Consider the following 20,353-nt stretch of genomic DNA (forward strand, 5'->3'; position numbering starts at 1 on the left):
CTCCATTACCTGACTTGTGGCCTTAATAATCTAGATCAAATTACAATGATAGGTCTGCATTGTACATTTCAAGGTCTAAGTATAAAGCTAAGTCTCAAATCATACCCCTCTATTGCTTGAAAAGGCCACATCCTTTAGGGCCAGAAGGAAAGAAGCAGAGAGTGGAGAGTTCTTAGTCTTTGCCTGATTATTTATATGCCTTCCTCTAAGCCATCAGTGGCCCAGTTATGATACTAAAAATCCATTTAATTTTCCCCTCTGGGGTGGTGCACAAGGAAGCATGGAGATGAAGTGAACTTTGAAACAAACTGATGGGTAGAATTTGGATATCTGTAAAGATGTGGAAAGGTCTTGGCCAGTTGGATTGTGTGAGGAAATGTATATGAATGTAGAAAGCCCAGGACAATTTCAGGGAGAGAATGAATATCACAGTTAACTCTCTGCTGAGCATTTTCCATGTCTATTCACACTATAAAATACTGCAGCAGTAATAATATGCACATCCTTTTTCCTGCTCTTATATGCCTTAGGAATTTAGTTAGAAATGTTAGGTAGTAAAAGATACCGATTGAAGTGACATATTAAGGCATGTTGATAGGATCTCATGAAGTTTGGGACAAAGAAAAGTCTAGAGGTAAATAAACTTGTCAGAATACAGGTAAATACACTTGTCAGAAGACAATAGTATTAGTTCCTTTATGAGAAGGATGATACCAGTAGAGAGAAAACAAAACAAAAAAGATCAACAGTGTATCAAAATATGCTCATTTAAATGGAGCAACACATAAGAATTTAATCTTTCTTGGGTCTAGAGCAGGTATACTATTGATAGCAAAATGACTAGCATTTATCGAAGGCTTCCAATGAACAGTTCTATATAGCACAAGTATTATTTTATTTACTCTATCTATAGGTTGGTGCTTCATTCACCCCTCCCCTATTTTTTAGATATAAAAAAATTAAGTTGCACAGAGCTTCAATAACTTGCTCAAGATTATACAATTAGTAAATGGTGGAGCTGGCATTCTAAATGAGTCAGCTATCATTTAAGAAAAGATGAAAAATATGTAAAAAGGTGGCAAGCTGTTGCAGAGGAGCAAGAGAGAAGATATATTTACCAACAGTGTGTTCTTGTATCATAATTTGTATTTAGAAGATTTTCCACACTTAATTATATGGATTGCCAATGTTAGAATCCTAAATCTCTGTGGTATACAGCATACTTGGAATAAATAAATGAGTAACTAGTATGTGCTTTCAGTTTCTTAGAATAAAGTCTTTCCACGTTTAATGTAGAAATGAAAATGAGTCACTGGAGGATGATAAATTTTAGAGATCCTTACAAGGGAATTAGCTTCACTTGATCATATTTTAAAAATATGTTTCAGAGTCTGGCGTGACATTCATTACATAGAGTGGTGCTCTGTTACTTTGGAAAGTAAAACAAAAGAGTAGGCTTGAGAATATGGAATGATAATTGATAAATAAACTGTGCTGGAAACCAGTTTAAATGAATAATCTAATGTGCACTTTTCTAGTCATACAGTTTACAAAGCAGAACTTAAAGCTTTCTTCTGAAACTTTGAGCTGGTTCAGACTAACATTTTAGAAAATTGTTGTGCAAATGATGATAGCTGTTGTCTCAACATTTGTTGAGCAGACTGAAACACAAAATTGGCTATTAGCCTAAAGCTTAAATACTTTTTAGGAGGGGGAAAACAACTGAGACTACAAATTGACTTCTATTTGGGGTAGGTGCCCAGAGTTCTGCCTCAACTCACTTGTGGTAACTTTCAAATCTCTGGAGACATGTGCTCAACTGACCTCTAGGAAATGGAACAAAGAGAAGCAGGGCAGATTTATAGAAAACCACACTGGGAGTTTCACTCAGCAAAACCTTCTCCGGGATAGTCAATCAGAACAAATCATCACGTACATTTCATAGAAATTGAAGCCTAACTGGGAGAAGAACAGAATCATTCTTCTCTTGGGAATAGTGTACAGCTCATTCCAATAAACCATTTGGCTGGGGCTGGATTGTGGTGGGACAGAGAATGTGAGAAGGAGCTGACTCCTGGCTGAGAGGAAGGCTGGGGGTGGAGAGGACTGAGGCTGAGCCTGAATAAGGTAGCAGAGAGAGAGACCAAGAGTACAGAGGGTCAATCCAAATCAGAGAGATATGAGACCTGTGACTGCACTGCAGGACGTGGCAAGATTCAGAAGAGAAAGGGTGAACTTTTTCCCAAGGTGCAAGTCAGGGAGGAGTCTATGGGCAGGGGAGTGTAAAGAGTTTTTTCTCCCTCAGAGACTGGTCTTCACTCTTCAAAGAATGAACTATCATTCAAGCACTGTTGAGTTATGTTACAAGAAAAGAATGAATTTGGGGGACTTCCCTGGTGGCACAGTAGTTAAGAATCTGCCTGCTAATGCAGGGCACATGGGTTTGAGCCCTGCTCCAGGAAGATCCCACATGATGCAGAGCAACTAGGCCCATGTGCTACAATTACTGAGCCTGTGCTGTACAGCCCATGAGCCACAACTACTGAAGCCTGTGTACCTAGAGCCTGTGCTCCACAACAAGAGAAGCCACCGCAATGGGAAGCCTGTGCACCACAAGGAAGAACAGCCCCTGCTCGCCACAACTAGAGAAAGCCCACACGTAGCAATGAAGACCCAATAAAACCAAAAATAAATAAATTAATTATTAAAAAAAAGAATGGATTTGGTATAGTTCATTCTATTGAAGGGTTTAGAAGCTAATGGTGAATATAGACCTATAAACATAATTACCATATAATGTATTAAACAGAGACATTATCATGTAGTGGTCAAGGGAATGGGCTTGTCCCACATTTGATTCTTATTTCTGCCACTCCTGGACAGGTTAACCTTGAGAGATTATTTAGTTTTTAAACTTCTATTTCCACTTCTTTAAAAGGGGTTAATAACATTACTGATGTTATTGGGCTGTTGTTGTGGATCAGTGTTTTGAAGATTATCAAACCCTTCCACTTTACTAGGGTCAAGATTAGACTTAATGCCAAAGATAGAAGTAAACTTTGTGGAAGGCTGATGGCATCAATAATGTTTGAAATAATGCGAGAGTGAAGTCACACTACTGAAATATTAATTTCATAATTGTTACACTACTTGGGAAAACTAAACCTTTTACAGAAATAATATTATTTTTTCCTAAAATTTGAAGAATGAGTCAATTATCATTGCTATATTTTTATGCTATGCTTTCAATCCATGGGTTCTTCGAAATAATGACAATCAACCACTATGTTTATTTAAATATTTGAATATCATGAGGTAGAAGAACTCAAAATGAAGTGATAAGTAATAGTTGAGTGTATTTTAATATCTCATATGCATGTTTGCAATTAGTGTGGTAAGATAACATATACTTGTTCATTTGACTAATTTCTAAAGGAAAAGTTCTGGCACAAACCATGCTTTGATGAAAATAAAATAACTGTGAATATCAGGAATATTTAAAGCTATTTAGAATGCATGTTGCAAACTACCTCAGTCTGTAGAAACATATCTGGAACTAAAATAGAATAAGACCAAGTAATATAATACTAAATTATTCATTTTATATATAATTCATTGAAAAAAACATGTATGGACAAAGTTGGATTCAACCTGAACACTGAATGACCTGATTTTACAACTTGCTTCTGGGCTTCTATGGTCACAGAACTGTTTTCTTAGTAATAATGGTGATTCTGGAATAAGTGTATCTGTTTCTAGTAACTTCCCTAAAATACAAAGTGCATTTGTAATATAATGTCCTGGATTATCATTTTAGTTTGGGAAAATATGACAGTACTCATAGTTTTTTCTATTTTAGAAAAGAAGGTGGAATAAAAACTCCTGGCAGCACTAAGAGCAAAAAAGTCAATGTGTTCTAACTGCTGCTTCATCACCCATGCCTATTAGTCAAGTTAATTATTATCCTCGAAGCCCACAGAAGTAAACTAATTTTCATGATTGTTTTTCTTGCACACCTTGTATCTTTCCCTAATTCTCAATTTTCTCCCATCATTAAAACTTTAAAACCTTACAAATATCTACTTTATAAGAAAATATACTGTGAAATCAGACATTAGATAGTTTGGAGAAGCATTTACTTGATTAGGAAAGGTTAGTCCAAGCTTTTCTTTACAGGGTAATTTTGAGAAATTCAGAAGTCCTCTATTAGGACTAATATATTTTATATTCTTACCAAGTGTGTAAAGTCAATTTTTAAACACACACCAAAAAGTTTAGATAATTCAAACACCAAATGTTACAACAATTAAATATTTTAAGTTGCTATATTTAGCAACTGTAGATTTTTGCAATAAATTAAATATCCAATTCATGCTGAATAGATGGATAAATTTTTTAAATGGCTGTAAATTCACTAAATAAAACATTAAAATGTTAATATTATTTAATATACTGAATTGATAACAGCTATACTAGAAAAATTAACAAATGATTTTTTCCAAAATTCACTGTAGAAGCCAGCATTAATATGGTTAAATTCTACTAACATTTTAGAAGAAATGCTGTAAAAATGCAAACATTTTGTGGTAATGATTTTTATCCTCTTGCTTTTCAAAAAATGTGTGTAAGCCCACTGTGCATCCATGATCATACTTTAATTACTTAGAATAAAAGAAAAATTTTCTTATTATTTAACTCATGTATTTAAAAAAAACATTTTAAATAGTATAAAATATCAAATAATTTAAGAAAGTTGAAGTCTAGTGGAATGAACCCATATATATCTAATTAAGATAAAGAATATTGTCATGGATACCTCTTAGGTTAGTATAGACGCTTTTGAATTATTTGCACATGCAAAAATTATTTATCAACTTTTAAATAGATTAGTTATAAACATTTGCTTATCTGTTTGAATCTTTTCATTTTTTAAAGTTCATTTATATATTTAACAATTTTAAAACACACATTGGTAACTTGTGTAAAATAAGTAAATCAACTCTTGAATTGCTTAAGTGGTAAAAAAAAACACCAAACCTTAAAGAACTTTAAATTCATTTTAATTAAAACATATTTCACTTTATTTTACTCCTCCGAACTTAGTGCCATGTCAGATATACGAATAAACACCAACTTCAAATTAATTTTGGAACCAATAAAGCGTTTTTTAATAAATTAATAAGATAAGACATTGCTGTTGCTCTCAACCTAGAGGCAACTTAGACATATTTTCAGTTATTTCATAACTGACATTTAATTTTATTTTAATCATGTTGAATACATAGTATTCTTATCTATGTTTGATTTTCCCCCCCACAGGATTATTCCTAATTGTTACTAGTTTACTATAGAGTATCCAAATAAATTATTCAATTCCCCTGAAATTCTAAACTATTCACTATGGACCTGACTTCATAAAATGGAGTTAAATACAGTACATTGAAAATGAGATTAGTTTCTAACAGAACATGGAATTAAAATAAATATGGGTCAACTTTTCTTACTATGTATTGTAAATTGGTCTTTCAAAAGTTTTTTTATTTGCCACTACCATCTCAGTGGGTCCAAAGATTAGTACTTACCTTTAATGATACCAGTGCCACAAAAATTGATCTGCTTTCTCTCAGTTAGCTCATTGATGGCATGGGATGAGCAGGTATTACAACTTTTCCATTGGTGAGAATACTTTTAGCATAATTATCTGTCAAATGCGTATCCTTGATTGTGAAGAGAATAAATCTTTACAAAATTCTAATAAGCAAATAAACATACCAGGTGGATAGTGGCTCAGTAATATCTGGATTTTACATATTATTTTATTGCTTGTAGTCGCAGGAAAATATTTAGTCACTAAAGAGTTATATTTCAAGTTAGAGAAAAATGGAATGGCAAATTTAGTCATTTTAAATTTAGGATTTACATACTATGTAGCTTTAGAATTCAGTCACTGTGAGGAAAGATGATCATATTCTGTGTGTGTTTCATTTTTGACCTTAGGTTTTACCGCTTTTAACTTCTGTGACTACTACATATTTTTGAATTTTGTCTTTTTAGGTCATTTTAAATAATTAAACTTTAAATTTATATCATGGTTTTATTGAAAATGATTTAAGTTGTTGGTTGGTGTAATGACTGTCATATTGATATTGATATACAAGCAGTAATTAACTAACCTTTCAGAGGAATTCCAAGCAAGATACTACTATATTATAGTTTTGGAAGCTTGATTACTTATATCACTTTTTTTATTGATTGTGAATTTTATTTTCAGGGTTATGCTTTTACTTGTGAGATTCTTGGTGTGTTGGAAACTTGTACCCACTATTATATTTTTTAAAATCCACTTTAAACTCTTCACTACATAATCTGCGAGACTGAAGTGCTAGTATCTCTGATTTATCGTTCAGTTGTTTGCACTGTGACAGAATTTATGGCCCCAAACCGTCATGTGGAAATGAGAAATAACACTGGAATCTACATTCAGTCTGGGGTCCTTTGCCCTGTGTCCCAGAGGTGTATCCAAGCATAGGGTGGATTTATTATCCTCTTCTTGATGGGACAGCTTATGGACTAATTCAAAGATGGGTACAAATATAAGGGGGAAATTTCACACATATGCTTTGATCTCTTCATTTTGTGGTTGTTAAAAATTCCTGCTGCTATCAAGATGAGCTAGATTAATGCTTCTCAAACTTTAGCATGCTACAGAATCACCTGGAGAGACTGTTAAGACACAGATACTTAGTTCTAAGCCCCAGAGATTCAAATTCAGTAGGTGTAGGGTTAGGGGCCTTAAGCTCCCAGGTGTTGCTGATGCTGCCTGTTCATGGACCACTTGATGAGTAGCACTGAGGTGGATAATGTTAACCAAGCAGAGATATCAACCAAATGTTTAAACCTTTGAGGAGAATGAGTACATTTATGTTTTATTTTTTTTGGCGGTATGCGGGCCTCTCACTGTTTTGGCCTCTCCCGTTGTGGAGCACAGGCTCCGGACTCCCAGGCTCAGCAGCCATGGCTCACGGGCCCAGCCACTCTGCAGCATGTGGTATCTTCCCGGACCGGAGCACGAACCCACGCTCCCTGCATCGGCAGGCGGACTCTCAACCACTGCGCCACCAGGGAAGCACGAGTACATTTATTAATTAGGCACACAAAAACATCTTCCACATGTTTGAAAGTTAATAATTAACAGAACTTTAAGGGCCCAAATTTGGTGGTAACTTTGCTGAACATCTATTTTGTTTCATAAAAATTTTAAATTAGAATAATCCTGTGAGATTCTTAATTCCCAAAACTCACTGAACTAGTTTAAACCTCAAAATAAAAGCTGTTTCTATTAATGATCACTTATCAAAGGAAAATAATAACATGCAAATTATTGATTATTTTAAAGAATATTTTTTAAAATACCATGTCTGATGCATAAAATAAAATTTTTTGTTTTGTTTGTTTGTTTGCGGTACACGGGCCTCTCACTGTTGTGGCCTTTCCCGTTGCAGAGCACAGGCTCCGGACGCGCAGGCTCAGCGGCTATGGCTCACGGGCCCAGCAGCTCCGTGGCATGTGGGATCTTCCCGGACCGGGGCACGAACCCGTATGCCCTGCATCGGCAGGCGGATTCTCAACCACTGCGCCACCAGGGAAGCCCTAAAATTTTTGTTTAATGTCCTTGGTGGTGTGAATTACACTTAAGTAGAACGCTTAACATTAAAAGCAGATTGGTTGTTTTTTTTTTTTTTTTTTTTTTTTTGCAGTACGGGGGCCTCTCACTGTTGTGGCCTCTCCCGTTGCGGAGCACAGGCTCCAGACGTGCAGGCTCAGCGGCCATGGCCCACGGGCCCAACTGCTCCGTGGCATGTGGGATCTTCCCGGAACAGGGCACAAACCCGTGTCCCCTGCATTGGCAGGCGGACTCTCAACCACTGTGCCACCAGGGAAGCTCTAAAAGCGGATTTTAAAAATCTGTTTTCTAATTAATTTATCACAGCTGTTACTGATTAAAAAAGCAGCTTTTTCCCCAAACTTTACAACTTGCTAGCTTATTATTGTTATGCTACATCTTGTAAATTCACCTTTTGCAAATAAAATCTCATAAGATACCCGAATAAACAAATTCGGGGTCCAGTGATGGCAGACCATCTTGTTGCGGATTAGCATTCCTAATAAGAACAACCAGGAAACCTGGATGTTATTTTTTTTTTAATAAATAAATTTAGCCAACGTGTTTGAAAATCAAGCCAAGGCAGGGAGCACACGAGGGGCAAGGATCCTGGAAAGCAGGGAAGCTGAGATGGGAGCCCAGCATTCAGATTTATTTTTCCTTTAATTGCTAATTTGCAAGTGATAGTTACTAGACTAGGAAGTCAAGCAGAGCTTCTGATAGTTTTCCAGGGCTATGGAGTATACCAAGCATCCCAATGAGGAGCTGTGATAAATATGCAAGCTTTCCACTTGAAGCACTGAAGGCTACATCTTTGATATAAGGGTTGTGCTAGGCAGAGTTCTAAGATGACTCCCCAAGACTGAGGTCAGCAGAATTCTAAGCTGGCCTGAATGATCCACATCCTTGTATCATCCCCTCCTCTTGAGAACCTCTCAGTGTGATAGGAGATCATCCTGTGATTCGATTTAACTGTGTGACAAAGCTGAAGAGAATTTGCAGATGATTTTGAGTTAATCACAAAGGAGATTCTCCTGGGTAAACCCAACCTATTTACATAATTGCTTAAAAGAGTGACTAGGCACTTTCTAGTGAGAGAGATTCTCCTACTGGCCTTGAAGTATGAAGCAGCCATGTTGTGAGAGGGTCCTGTGGCCTCTAGAAGTTGAGAACCGTGAGAAAACTGGGACCTTACTCTTGTAACTGCAAGGGACTAGATTTAGTCAACAGTCATGTGAGCTTAGAGGAGGTTTCTAAACTCCAGAAAGGCACATGGCCTGGCTAACAACTTAATTTCAGCCTTAGTAAGACCCTGAGCATATGGCATAGCTCAACTTTGCCTGGAATACTGACCCATGGAAACTGTGAGAATCTTCAAAGGTAAGATGAAAGGTTTTGATCAAGTAATTTGTATATTGCCTTTCATTTCTAAGTGTTATATTCCCTAATTGTGTTAATATTACATCCTGAATTGAGTTTTTTAGAATGGACGCTGTGTGAAGAGATTTGTTCTTTGTTTCATTGAAAAGGATTTTATATACCTAGGAAAAGCCCTATGAGAAAATTTGCCAAATCCTTAACATTTGATGTCATTTTGGCTGCATTAGGCATAGGATTAGAAAGTGCTGGTTGGGAGGAAAACTCTTAACATTTTCTTTATACACTTCTATACTTTTGACTTTTTTTTTTTTTTCGGTATGCGGGCCTCTCACTGCTGTGGCCTCTCCCGTTGTGGAGCACAGGCTCCGGACTCGCAGGCTCAGCAGCCATGGCTGACGGGCCCAGCCGCTCTGCGGCATGTGGGATCTTCCTGGACCGGGGCACGAACCCAACGTCCCCTCCATCGGCAGGCAGACTCTCAACCACTGTGCCACTAGGGAAGCCTGAGTACATTTATTAATTAGGCACACAAAAACATCTTCCATATGTTTGAAAGTTAATAATTAACAGAACTTTAAGGGCCCAAATTTGGTGGTAATTTTGCTAAACATCTATTTTGTTTCATAAAAATTTTAAATTAGAATAATCCTGTGAGATTCTTAATTCCCAAAACTCACTGAACTAGTTTAAGCCTCAAAATAAAAGCTGTTTCTATTAATGATCACTTATCAAAGAAAAATAATAACATGCAAATTATTGATTATTTTAAAGAATATTTTTTAAAATATCATGTCTGATGCATAAAGTAAAATTTTTGCTTAATGTCCTTGGTGGTGTGAATTACACTTAAGTAGAATGCTTAACATTAAAAGCGGATTTTTAAAATCTATTTTCTAATTAATTTATCACAGCTGTTACTGATTAAAAAAGCAGCTTTTTTTCAAACTTTACAACTTGCTAGCTTATTATTGTTATGCTACCTCTTGTAAATTCACCTTTTGCAAATAAAATCTCATAAGATACTTGAATAAACAAATTTGGGGTCCAGTGATGGCAGACCATCTTGTTGCAGATTAGCATTCCTAATAAGAACAACCAGGAAACCTGGATGTTATTTTTTTTTAATAAATAAATTTAGCTAACGTGTTTGAAAATCAAGCCAAGGCAGGGAGCACACGAGGGGCCAAGGATCCTGGAAAGCAGGGAAGCTGAGATGGGAGCCCAGCATTCAGATTTATTTTTCCTTTAATTGCTAATTTGCAAGTGATAGTTACTAGACTAGGAAGTCAAGCAGAGCTTCTGATAGTTTTCCAGGGCTATGGAGTATACCAAGCATCCCAATGAGGAGCTGTGATAAATATGCAAGCTTTCCACTTGAAGCACTGAAGGCTACATCTTTGATATAAGGGTTGTGCTAGGCAGAGTTCTAAGATGACTCCCCAAGACTGAGGTCAGCAGAATTCTAAGCTGGCCTGAATGATCCACATCCTTGTATCATCCCCTCCTCTTGAGAACCTCTCAGTGTGATAGGAGATCATCCTGTGATTCGATTTAACTGTGTGACAAAGCTGAAGAGAATTTGCAGATGATTTTGAGTTAATCACAAAGGAGATTCTCCTGGGTAAACCCAACCTATTTACATAATTGCTTAAAAGAGTGACTAGGCACTTTCTAGTGAGAGAGATTCTCCTACTGGCCTTGAAGTATGAAGCAGCTATGTTGTGAGAGGGTCCTGTGGCCTCTAGAAGTTGAGAACCGTGAGAAAACTGGGACCTTACTCTTGTAACTGCAAGGAACTAGATTTAGTCAACAGTCATGTGAGCTTAGAGGAGGTTTCTAAACTCCAGAAAGGCACATGGCCTGGCTAACAACTTAATTTCAGCCTTAGTAAGACCCTGAGCATATGGCATAGCTCAACTTTGCCTGGAATACTGACCCGTGGAAACTGTGAGAATCTTCAAAGGTAAGATGAAAGGTTTTGATCAAGTAATTTGTATATTGCCTTTCATTTCTAAGTGTTATATTCCCTAATTGTGTTAATATTACATCCTGAATTGAGTTTTTTAGAATGGACGCTGTGTGAAGAGATTTGTTCTTTGTTTCATTGAAAAGGATTTTATATACCTAGGAAAAGCCCTATGAGAAAATTTGCCAAATCCTTAACATTTGATGTCATTTTGGCTGCATTAGGCATAGGATTAGAAAGTGCTGGTTGGGAGAAAGAGAAGAAAACTCTAACATTTTCTTTATACACTTCTATACTTTTGACTTTTTTTTTTTTTTTTTCGGTATGCAGGCCTCTCACTGTTGTGGCCTCTCCCGCTGCGGAGCACAGGCTCCGGACTCGCAGGCTCAGCAGCCATGGCTGACGGGCCCAGCCGCTCTGCGGCATGTGGGATCGTCCCAGACCAGGGCACGAACCCACGTCCCCTGCATCGGCAGGCAGCGTCTCAACCACTGTGCCACCAGGGAAGCCCAAGTACATTTATTAATTAGGCACACAAAAACATCTTCCGTATGTTTGAAAGTTAATAATTAACAGAACTTTAAGGGCCCAAATTTGGTGGTAATTTTGCTAAACATCTATTTTGTTTCATAAAAATTTTAAATTAGAATAATCCTGTGAGATTCTTAATTCCCAAAACTCACTGAACTAGTTTAAGCCTCAAAATAAAAGCTGTTTCTATTAATGATCACTTATCAAAGAAAAATAATAACATGCAAATTATTGATTATTTTAAAGAATATTTTTTTAAATATCATGTCTGATGCATAAAGTAAAATTTTTGCTTGATGTCCTTGGTGGTGTGAATTACACTTAAGTAGAATGCTTAACATTAAAAGCGGATTTTTTTTTTTCTTTTGCGGTACACGGGCCTCTCACTGTTGTGGCCTCTCCCGCTGCGGAGCACAGGCTCCGGACGCGCAGGCTCAGCGACCATGGCTGACTGGCCCTGCTGCTCCGCAGCATGTGGGATCTTCCCGGATTGGGGCACGAACCCGTGTCCCTTGCATTGGCAGGCAGACTTTCAACCACTGCACCACCAGGGAAGCCCTATACTTTTGTTTTTTTGGTAGGAGTGTTTACTCTTCAGCCTCTTGCACCCTGATGTCAACTTTGATATCCACACTCGGGCCAAAAATTATTTTCATGTGCAGTCCTAAGGGAGTCCATTACCAACTACAGCCTAACCTAGATTTAATGCTAGTGAGGCATCCATTCTGCATTCAGTGAAAAGGAAGAGCCCTCATGTTGCACTTCTTCCCCATATCCACTCCTTCGGTGCTTCCCAACTACAACCATAACCATCAAATTTTGGTCTCTGGCTGTCCAACCTCAGTTTATAATTTACTTCATTATTCTTTATTAGAATCTTATTATAGTTGGTAGAGTGATCCAAAATCTTTCTCTCAAGATACAGGGAATCAAGTCTGCTTACTCACTCCCTGCTCCGTTATGGACATTTGGGTTACCCATTATCTTGCAACATAATGCCATATTCTCTTCCTATCTGACCTTAGTGTATTACCACTTGTGCTAATGATTTATTCCTTTTTGGGGTCAATTTTCTAGTTGTTTTTTCTGCAACTTTTTACCTGTATGACAGTTACCTGTATTTACCCGACTAAATGTACCAATAAAAAATATATATAGTTTCCTTTTATTGACATATTATGAAATAGAAAAACAAAACAACATGCGCATACTATGTACAGAAAAATATCCAATCTTTACGCCAGGAAGCAAGCATACATATATGTCAGCACAGGAAATTTAAAAAGATAATAGATACTGCTTTTCCAACATCAGGGTTTGAAGTGCTTCAATTTTTACATAACTTTAAGATTTGCCATAATAACTTAATATATAAAATCGCCATCAAAAGAAATCTAATTTAGCAGATTTAAGCATCTTATTTTGAAGTTGTGAGTGGAGAGTATGAGAAAAAAAAATTAACAAATTACTTATTTCCTGATACTGGATAAGACCCAAGGCATGGCATCACTGATTAATTTCTTAGGAAATCCCTTTGCTGAAGTAGGGGTTTGCAGTTAATAGGTGGGATTCTGCCATTTATATCAATAAGGGGTATCTGTGAACCATGGCTGGTGACATCGCCATGTTGTCTTCTCCTTAACGATATCTCCATGGTTTCTTAATTCCTCTATGAGAAAAGCCATCTCTCGTTGAACAACGTTATTTATTCCAGATTTTAAAAACTAATTTTTAAAAATTTCACTTGGAAACATGTTACTCACCACATTGCCGCCTTCTACACTAGTTGCCCTGAGGCTTGGAGGAAATTAACAAAAGCTTAAATTTAAAAAAGATAATGTCTACAGGGAGGATTTTACTCCCAGATATTTTGAATGTTCCTAATTGCAATCATGTTTTTTTTCCTCCGGTATTTAGCTTGTTAGTGCCATAATTTTGTAATCTTCTACCTGAAAAATAAATCCTATGTTCTTTCTTTAAACTTTTAAATCTTTGTAGTCCCCGTAACATCTTACATAACAAAAAGCAAGTACCTGTAACTATGTGAATTCTGATGTGAAAATGTGAGTTTTAGGTACAGCTTCAGGTGCCAGCCACAATGAAACTAATTACTATCTATTTGTTCTAGGCAGTTACCAACCCATATGTAGCAAATTGTCATTCTTTGTCTTAAGATACATTGTTGACCTGAAATAAATAGACTGCCAGATATTGCTCCAGCATAGATGAGTTTATTTGGGATCAGCAGAGAATTGCAGTTGGGGATCTGCAACTATGGTGAGCCACGTGCAAGTCCCCTCACTATAAGGGAAGGAGAACTCTTCTACAGAGAGGAAAAGGAAGTTGGGAGGGCTATAGTAATCAGAGTCCCAAATTATATGTGTCCCACTCTGGAGAAATACCTGACAGACTGACATGGACCACTTGAGAAGCATGTGCCTTTGATTAATAGTGGAATGGGAGTATTGAATATTATAACTATAAATTAGCTTAATACAGTCTAAATAATTTTAGATGGCTCCCTCTCAATTTTCCATGAACAATTGATCTCAGTTTCCAAGATTGGAAGCTGGGACAAAGTGAATGAAACAGAAATTAAGTTGTGTATAGGATTATAATATTGGATTGTTTGTTCATGAACGTGGAGGCAATTTTTACAGTTTTAGTTTTGTTTTTTGTGTGTGTGGTATGTGGGCCTCTCACTGATGTGGCCTCTCCCGTTGCGGAGCACAGGCTCCGGACGTGCAGGCTCAGCGGCCATGGCTCACGGGCCCAGCCACTCTGCGGCATGTGGGATCTTCCCCAGGCTCAGCGGCCACGACTCACGGGCCCAGCCGCTCCACAGCATGTGGGATCTTCCCGGACCGGGGCATGAACCCGTGTCCCCTGCATCGGCAGGTGGACTCTCAACCACTGCACCATCCGGGAAGCCCACAGTTTTAGTTTTTGAAATTTAAGTTTTTATTGTTAGCTTCCTCAGAAGAGATTGGGTAGGTTGTCATTGTGCCAGACCCTTAAATCAACAAATCAAGCCAACCAGATGATTTGAATAACTTATACAAAACAGCTAGGAAACTGAATAACAGCAATGATTTCTACTTTTAAATGAGATAAAAAATCAATAACTGAATGCTAACGGGTGTGATGTAGATGATCATTATTGAAAGGACAAAGTGGTAAGTCAAGGGGAGGTTTTTCTTAATGTGCTGGAGCTTAAGAATGAAGAAAATGGAGTTAATAAGAATTTCCTGAGAGTGTGGGTAGGAAAGTACAAGTAGAGACATGGAGGAGTTGTATAATGTATCTGGCAGGATTATCACACAGATAATAGAAGACTGATGAGGAACCCATGATCTTGGGGAGAACGGTGTATCCATAGGCAGTGTGGTATCCCATAAAAAGCACACTAGGAATTCAGAGACCTCCTTTTTTATTCATAAAGTGGGAATTGTTGATTCTGTTTATTCTAATATGGATTTTTGAGTGTATTTTTAAAACTAAGTTATGTGAATATTATAATTGTTATTATTAAATGTAAATGAACTTACATCTGCATATACTCTTAACTTACCGGTATAAGTGGGAATGGGAAGTGTGGAAGTACTAGCTTTGGAACCATAATATGCTCACTGGTTTAAAAAACCATCAAAAGCCATTCTCTTCTTAAATAATTGCTATGATATTACAGTGTAAACTGAAGAACACTATCTCTGGAAATAACAAACACACTACTTTAGGTCTTATTCAAAGCTTTGTTATTTATAAATTACTAAGGTGTTAGTTACAGTAACATTTGGAAATCTACATAGTTTACAAGTAATTTGGCATGGATGTAATGACTAGTATTTTTTATTGCCTAGATGCACAAAAATTAACTTCCTATATATGACTGAAAAAGTATTTAGATTTCCTGCCAACCATGAGCAAAACCAGCACTTTTCTGAAATACAGGGTTAACTTTTCATCTCTAAATAACCATTTTTAATATTTTTGAAACTTATTGTGTTTGTATCTTGCCACTGCGACTTGACGTGCACAGTGTGGACTTTATTTTGATTCTTCATATGGGCAGTATTTGGCATTGCATTATAACTGCCTTCTGAAATGCTGAAATGAGCTTTATGACATGTACTGTCTTCAAATTCTAACTTGTATCTGTAGTACATACAGGTGGGAATGAGGTTATTTGCTGACATTTGTCATTGTGCATTGCTCTTTTATGCCTCCCAAAGTTGTTCTTTTTAATCAGTGTACCTTTATTCCACTTCAGTTTTCATAGCAATGTAAAGATGTAATCATGTCAGATTTCATTCTCTCCCTTTTGCAACTGAGGAAACTGCTAATTAGAGAAATTATTGGATTTTATCATTGTCACATATATTCTAAATGGGAAAACTGGTTTAGACTCAAGTTCTTATCTCATGTCTTGTGGTCTTTATTATATATCTCTAATTTGTTATAAAATTTGAGTGATTTTTAGAGGATTAGGTAGTTGTAGTCAAACAGAAGAACAAACAATGTATACTGACATATAACTATTTTTGTTAGCAATATTTGTTCTATTGTTTCTAATTGGTTTTTTTCTTTTTTTAAAAAAATTGAAGTATAGTTGATTTACATTGTGTTAGTTTCTGGTGTACAGCAAAGTGATTTTATATATATATAAACATATATATGCTGTTATATATATATATATGATTTTCCATTATACTTATTACAAGGTATTGAATATAGTTCCCTGTTCTGTATAGTAGGACCTTGTTGTTTATTTTATATATAGTAGTGTGTGTCTCTTAATCCCATACTCCTAATTTATCCCTCCCCCTGCCTTTTCCCTTGGTAACCACAGTTTGTTTTCTGTGTCTGGGTGTCTGTTTCTGTTTTGTAAATAAGTTCATTTGTATCATTTTTTTAAGATTCTACATAATAAGTGATATCATGATATTTTTCTTTCTCTGATTTACTTCACTTAGTATGATTATCTCTAAGTCCATCCGTGTTGCTGCAGATGGCATTTTGTTCTTGTTTATAGCTGAGTAATATCGTGTGTGTGTGTGTGTGTGTGTGTGTGTATCAAATCTTCTTTATCCATTCATCTGTCGGTGTACACTTAGGTTACTTCCATGTCTTGGCTATTGTGAATAGTGCTGCTATGAACACTGGGGTGCATGTATCTTTTCCAATTAGAGTTTTCATCTTTTCTGGGTATATGCCCAGGAGTGGGATTGCAAGATCATATGGTGACTCTTTTTTAGTTTTTTAAGGAACCTCCATACTATTCTCCATAGTGGCTGCACCAATTTACATTCCCACCAACAATGTGGGAGGGTTCCCTTTTCTCCACATCCTCTTCAGCATTTATTATTTGTAGACTTTTTGATGATGGTTATTCTGACTGGTGTGAGGTGACACCTCACTGTAGTTTTGATTTGCATTTCTCTAATAATTAGCGATGTTGAGCATCTTTTCATGTACCTGTTGGTCATCTGGATATCTTCTTTGGAGAAATGTCTATTTAAGTCTTCTGCCCATTTTTTGATTGGGTTGTTTTTTCTTTGATATTGAGCTGTTTGAGCTGTTTGTATATTTTGGAGATTAAATCCTTGTCAGTCGCATCATTTGCAAATATTTTCTCCCATTCTGTAGGTTGTTTTTTTGTTTCTATTTGTATATGTAAATATTCAAGGGTGATAGCAACCTCAGAATTATCCTTTTGGAAATCTCAGATGGTATATTCACAGCTGTAAATTCAAAATCCTAGTAAATGTGTGAGTGAAAAACAATTTTTATATTTTCATTGGTGTTGCTATTATTGCATTGTTATTTATTGCTTAGGGTTTATTCTCTCCTATAAACTGTCATTCACAACTCTAGGAGGAAAAAAAATATTTGTAAAATGTAATCTGTTAGCCCCTCCCCAGCAACCTAGACACAGCTGATTGGCCACACATTATCCAAGCTGAGCCAGTCAGATTCTTTCAGAAGTTTAGAATTGGGATTCATTGATGTTAGTCTCTATGGTCACTCAAACTAAAGTAATATGAACTCAAAATGGAAGGGTTCAGCCTTGCTTAGTCTATGTGTACAGAAAAGCACAGAAAGCCAACCCAGAGAGGGAGTGAGGAGAGGGGGATATTCTAAGAAAAAAAACAAACCAGATGTATGGAGAACAGCATGATCAAGAGATTAGGTATCCTCAGAGAAATAAAGATTCAGGTTGCAGACATCTTTTTATTCCCTCATTCTTGTTCCCAGCATCTTGACTGAACAACTTGCTCTTGGCTTCCTTGAATTGAACTTGTATTGTTTGTTCATTTATTTTGCTTCATTCTTACAACCCTAAGAACCTTAACTAAGGCATAAATTAAATCAAAGCTTTACCAGTCTCATATTTTGAAAATACACACATGTTTAACAAAAATAAAATTTGCCTCTAATCCCACCATCTGGAAGTAGCTTCTGTTAATGTTTGGTATATTTTGTTGTAATCTTCTTTGTATGCCAGCATGCACTTGAGCACACACACACAAATATTAGTTCTAACTGAATCATGATCAACAGCATTATAGTTTTATGTTTTACTATTTTTATTTAACAAAATTATTTTTGGAGATGGTTTTTATTTATGTAACACCATTTAATGAGCCATTTTCCTGTTTATGATCATTCTGATTTTTAACTTAAAGGATATTAACTGTAGCCTCATTGGTTCTTTGATTTTTTTTAAATTTCTTTTTTATTCAACAAATCTTGTGTCCACTGTGTACCAAATAGTTTGATACAACCAGCTAATAAGATATGTTTGCTTACCTTGTGGGGATTAGAGCCTTAATGTAAAAGAGCAATATGTTCATCAAATTTAGATCAGTCATTTCTTTGAGGGAAAAGAGGTGAAGAAGTGCTTCTTAGGGGGAAAGTGGGTCTTGAACTGGATTGAATATTGACATATGAATAAATGACTGGAGAGGAGGGTACATGTGGAGCAGCAAGAGATAAATTAGAAAGGTAAGCAGGGCCCAAATCATGGCCATTATATAAGCAATGGATAAAACTGACAGTTTCAAGGAGGAGGGGGGCTTGGGAGATTTGCATTTTCAATTGATTATGTGACAGCAGAAGATGGATTGCTCAGGTGTAAAACTTATGTAAGGAAGCTACTTGAAGCGAGAAATCTGCTTAAATAGTCCATGTTAAAAAAAAATGAGATCCAATAACACCACATTAGGAGTGGAGAGAGATTAAGTTATGGATATATTGAAAAGATAATTTATGGTAGTTGATGACTGTCAGAAGATGAAGGGTAAGGAGAATCCCAGATTGTTCTCAGTCTTCTGGCTTGCTGCTATTACATGTTACATAGAATAGAAGAGAAGGGGCAGGTTTAGTGAAAGATGATGAGTATTGATTTAGATGTGTTTGGCTTGAGTTACTTGTTGACATCCAGGTAGAGATGATCAGTAGTCAGCTGTGTACTCATCATTTCAGGCTGATTATAAAATTACCATAGACTTGTGGCTTAAACAACAGAAATGTATTTTCTCATAGTTCTAGGGGCTGGAAGTCCAAGATCAGGGTGCCAACATGGTCAGGTTCCGGTGAGAGCTCTTCTCCTGGCTTGCAGTGCCCACCTTCTCTCTGTGTCCTCACATGGTGGAGAGAGAGCGAGCAAGCTCTTTCACTCCCTCTTCTTCTAAGGCCACAGTCCTATCAGATTAGGGCCCAGCCCTTACTACCTCATTTAACCTTAATTATCTCCTAAAGATCCTATCCCCATATACTGTTACCTTGGGGCTTAAGGCTTCAGCATATTAATTTAGGGGAGACACAATGTAGTCCATAGAAGCTAGATATAAACCTAGAATTTAAGTGACATTTTGGAACTGGAGATATAGTTGAGTATGCCTGATGAGAATAGATGAGTATGCCCAGGCTGGACATCAGAGTAAGAAAGGAAATGGGTCAAGAACTCAAAGATTCATGTTGCGCTCTATGATTCTATGTTACATTTTTTGTAATGAACATTGCTAATGGCACAGCGTTTAGACTTGCCAACTATATAGAAACGTTGTCGAATAGGCAGACAATATCCAATTGGAGAAAATCTGTCACAGATGTCCCCCTTCAGATGCCAAACCATAGTGGTTCTCTATTTGGAGTCATTTGAATGATACACGAGGTATATAACTCAGAGGACATGAGCTTAGAACTGTTCAAGCATGAACTTTCCTGAAAGAAAAAAAAATTTTTTTAAGAGTTTGTTTTCAGAAGGAAAGATATCTAGAGTTAGTGTTAAGAGAACTTAACATTTTTAGTGTTAAGAAAAGAATGTTAGGAAAAGATTTACAAAATAAATTCTGTATAATATATAGAAATATAATGAAGGAATGTATAAGTAGGAACTGGAAGTCTGTCTCCAGATATTCCACAGAACAGTTTGATGACAAAGGCATTTCCATAAGCTTAAATTTAACATTATGTTGAATTTAAAAAAAAAAATTAAACAATATTTGTTAAAATTCATCTCATATGTTATTAAATATTACATATCAAAAGTATATGTGAATGACATGAATATTATATATCTTCTTTTTTGGTAAACTTTGCCTATAAAATTTTGGTTTTTGCCATCAAACATGAACCTTGGTTATCACATGGTAATAGCCGTATCTCTAGAGCATTGTGGCCAAAGAAGTATGGCAAACTATTAGTTAATGCTGAACCTCCTAGCATGTAAGGATATTTGGTATTTAGACAATGATATGAACTGAAGGAATATTGACTTTGTCTTAAACATTACTTTCTGGATTTTTAAA

At 36.4% G+C, this 20,353-nt stretch overlaps 1 protein-coding gene across 1 annotated transcript in view; it reads left to right on the top strand.

Moving 5' to 3' along the window:
* The window catches only part of GALNT13 (polypeptide N-acetylgalactosaminyltransferase 13), a 477,309-nt gene that overhangs the window by 30,673 nt on the left and 426,283 nt on the right, over positions 1 to 20,353 (top strand). The window lies entirely within an intron of this gene.

Source organism: Mesoplodon densirostris, chromosome 8 (genome assembly GCF_025265405.1).
Source record: "Mesoplodon densirostris isolate mMesDen1 chromosome 8, mMesDen1 primary haplotype, whole genome shotgun sequence".
Classification (NCBI taxonomy): Eukaryota; Metazoa; Chordata; class Mammalia; order Artiodactyla; family Ziphiidae; genus Mesoplodon; species Mesoplodon densirostris.